The sequence below is a fragment of the Echinops telfairi genome, unplaced genomic scaffold (assembly GCF_000313985.2).
Source record: "Echinops telfairi isolate 266 unplaced genomic scaffold, ASM31398v2 ScPeMD7_12;HRSCAF=54, whole genome shotgun sequence".
Taxonomy (NCBI): Eukaryota; Metazoa; Chordata; class Mammalia; order Afrosoricida; family Tenrecidae; genus Echinops; species Echinops telfairi.
The window spans coordinates 2,504,341-2,508,556 of NW_022103909.1; positions in this window are offsets into that span (position 1 = coordinate 2,504,341).

Sequence of the window (4,216 nt, forward strand, 5' to 3'; positions counted from 1 at the left end):
TAGAAAGGCGAGGCTTCACCACCCATTTATCCCTCCGCCTTTCAACCAGCCCCACATGTGATTATCGGCCAGGCTGGCACAATTAACTAACTCACTATGGGTGTGGGGTCTGTCTTAAGCCAATCATTTTTCTGAGACATAAAAAGAGCAGATCAGGCAGAAGAACAAATAGCGAAGGGGGCAATAGATGCCATGCCACATGACGGTGACCCAGGAGCCCAGAAACGGAAGCCGAAGAGACAAGGGACTTCTCTCAGAGCCAATAGAATAGAAAGCCTTTCCCAGAGTAGGTTGACAGGGTTCAGATTTCTAGAAATATAAATTGTGAGAAAAAAATATTCTGTTCCTCTAAGTCACGTATTTGAGATATGTCTGTGATGGCAGGGCTAGGTAATTATGGAAGGAACATAGACAGAGTTCCTAAAAATCAAATTGGAGAATTAAAGGGTTTGGGAGAAGGTGACTTCTGAGCTTTTTCAGAGAAAGAGTAACATTTGAGGAGCCCTGGTTGTGTAGAGAGTTGCACTGTGGACTGCTAACCACAAGGTCAGCAGTCGAAAACCACCAGTCGCTTCGGGGGAAAGATGGGGCCTTCTACTCCCATCAAGAGTTGCAGTGTTGGAAGTCACAGGGGCAGTTCTCTTCTGTCCTGTACGGTCACTGTGCACTGGGATCAACTCGATGACAGTGAGTATGTAGGCGTCCCAGTGGTGTGGTGGTTACATGTTGGGCTTCCAATTGCAAGGTTAGCAGTTTGAAACCACCAGTGGCTCCAGAGGGGCAAGGTGAGGTTTTCTACTCTGGTAAACAGCTGTCATCTCAGAAACCCCTAGGGTAAGTTCTGCCCTGTCCACTAGGGGCAACATGAGTCAGAATTGACTCAGTGGCAGTGAGGTTTTTTTCAGTAAAATTTAGATGAAGAAAAGATGGTGGGTGTTCCAGACAAGGGGCATGCATGGGTAGGTACATACTTTCATGTCAACTGGATCAATAAGTGTAGGGAGTCTAGCCTGTCAACCACTTCACAGCCTGATAATGTCTCCTTATGAGTGTGACCTTCTCATAAGGATTCTGGAAAGTTCCTCTCTTTCTCCCTAGAGATGGGCCACACTCACTCTCTCTGTCATACTCTTCCTATTGACAAGTCACATAGGGATTTGGTGAGACCCGAGACATATCTTCTCTCTGTTTCAAGTTCCTGGTGACAAGTCATGTGGAGCCATGTTGACACCTGAGCAAGCCATGCAGAGGAGCCCTGGACCAGCCCTGAGTTGCTTCCTTTCCACTATTGGACCCTCAAGACTTTTCACCCACTGATCTGTGATCTTCCTGCATTCTGCAAAATTGCATATGGCTGCCTCAGTCTGAAGAGAGATTTATGGGCTAGTACTGGACTTATGCTAATATCACACTTCTGGGCTGGGATGTTTTCTTGATATACAATTACTCTTCGATATAAAGTTCTCTCTTACACATATGTCCCTGGATTTGTTTCTCTTATCTACCGGGCCTAACACAGGGCACATTCTGTGAAAAAGCAGAGGCCAGTGATGTGAACAAACAATTTGTGAAAACAGGGCTTGAAAGGAGGGAACAGCAGAGCCAGATCACAAGACTCTTCCTTAAAAAGACGTTAATTAATTAAAAAATAAAGACATTATTGTAAAATATATCTGTAACAAACATTTGCCTTTGGAACTCTATTTACGTGTGTGGTTCGGTAGTAATGCTTCCTTGAACAGTGCTGCACAATGACCAGCACTAGCTCGTTCCAAAAATGATTCCGAAAGTCAGGTCCCACCTGTAATGCTGCCACACTCTACACCCAGCTCCCTGGAACCGCTAATAACCCTTTTGTCTCTAGGAATTTTCTTCTTCCAGAAGTTTGACGTAAGTGTGATCATACTATTTGCCCTTTGGTATCCGACTTACTTCCCCCAACACAATGTGTTCCAGGTTGATCCATGGCATAGCATGTATCAGAACTTCCCTTCCATTTATGTTGAATAATGTCCCATTATATGTGTGCATCCCATTTTAAAAACCTACTCATCTACTGAAGGACACTTGGGTTATTTTCACGTTTGGGCTATGTGACAAATGCTGACAGGAGCATTGCTTTATGCCTATATTTTTGCATTTCCGCTTTCAAGTCTCTTGAAGGGATAGAAGAGCTGAGTTGCCTGGTAATTCTATGTTGAATTTTTTTAGGAACTGCTAAATTGTTTTCTACAGCAGTTCTGGTGTTCTACATTCCTAAAAACAATGTGCTAGGCTTCCAATTTCCTACACATCCTCACCATTCATATTTCCCACTTTTCTGATAAGGCAAACATTTGGAACTTTAATCTGAGAGGTCTAAGGGCTTCAGACAGGAGGGATTTAGATTTAGATTCTGGTAGCAACGTGTAGGTCAGTTGCAAGGAGAGTAGGCAGGAAATCTTTACTCCAAGCAAAAAGTAATGTGGGCCCAGCCATGGGGCAAGAAAGGAAGGCAAGATGACAATCTGTTTGTAGGATGGAATGTGGTCATCTGAGGACTTGGTAGAGTGTATTTGCCTTATGTCTACACTCGCAACCATGGGCATGAAAAACTAGGCCTATTTTGAGATAGATCTCTATTGTTCCGAGATTTTTTTGCTCCAAGTTGTGTATTTGAAATGTTTTTAAATACACATTCTCTAGGCTGAAAATGTGCCCCCTGACCCCCCAGTTCAGAAGCAGTCATAACAAAGCCCCCAAAAGATGGATAAACCCCATGTCTGGGCTACTTCACTATGGCTGGAGGTTATTTGTAGATAAGAGCAATAAGGTTCTATAGTCACCCATTGTAAAATGTAGCAAACTCTGTTTGGACAGCTCCTGCTGAGACTGATCAGAGAGTACTCTCCCTGGGCAGGGGGCAGGGGTATCAAAGTCAACTATCACTAGTTCAAGTCTCTGACTCTTTGTCTCTTTATTATGTTACCCACTTTAAATATTACTCATTGACTATGTCATCTTTTTGCTGTGCATTATGCTTGCTGTCTGTGTGTATGCCTTTTGAAAGATTTATATGCCACATCATATATGCCCTTTGGAAAATACTTTCTCTCTCTTGATCCTGACATAGGGACAAGGAGGCCCTGTGCCCTGCGGTCTATCTGCCTTTAATATTTTCCATAATCGCAAAGTTGCTCCTGAGAACCTGTTGGACTATGGGTACTCCCTCACAGCACAACTGGCTCCCTGAACAGGGACTTCAAGGAAAGAACTCCATCGAGAACAGAAACTAACCTCTGCCCCGGGACTTGGTGACCCCAGCGAGGATAGTTGCGAATTGGGGGATTATTTTGAAGTGAAAATTCGAGCGAGGGATTAAAACATATGAAACAGTTTAATGGAGCAAAGTAAGGGTATGTTTGAATCTGAGTCATTGCATTTTGCTCACCCTTTTTTTTTGTCAAACAACAGGGTGTAGCAATAAGTAAAGATAAATGAAAGAAGTTCTACAAGTAGTGGACATATACAAACCATGGTTCCCTGAGGAAGGAGCCTTAGATCTAGAGACCTGGAAAACCTCACTAAAGTGTACAGAGAAGTGGAGAATATTCATATAGATACCTGGTCTCCATGGGTATATGTTAAGATGATTTCAGGAACTATGCAGCTAGAAGAAGAAAAAGAAAAGAAAGAGGATAATTAGTACAATCAAAGTATTGTATAAGCTATCCAATATTGCCACCGCTTCTTTTTTAGTTACCATTAACTTCGTAAATTTTTTGCCAACCTTTGACCCCCAGCAGCTCTCTAGGTCTTGCTCTGTCATCCAGTCTGCTACTCTTTCCCTTTTTATGGGAGCATTAAGTCCATTATCATTCAGTGTAACTAAGGCTAATAGCTTAGTTGCTGTCATCTCTTACTATTTGTGTTTGATATTTTCATTTCTTCCTCCTTTATAGAGTGGTGTATGTGTATGAGGAGTTTAATCTTGCCTTCATTTCTCCACTTGACCTGTAATGTTTTTGGTGCTGCTCTCTGGGTAGGTCTCAGGTTCATGTGCTGAAGTTTTTGGTTTTCTCTCCATAAAGAAGTAGATGATATATATATATATATATATTTATTTATTTATTTTATTAGGGGCTCATAAAACTCTTATCACAATCCATACACACATCAATTGTGTAAAGCACATTTGTACATTCATTGCCCTCATCATTCTCAAAACATTTCCTCT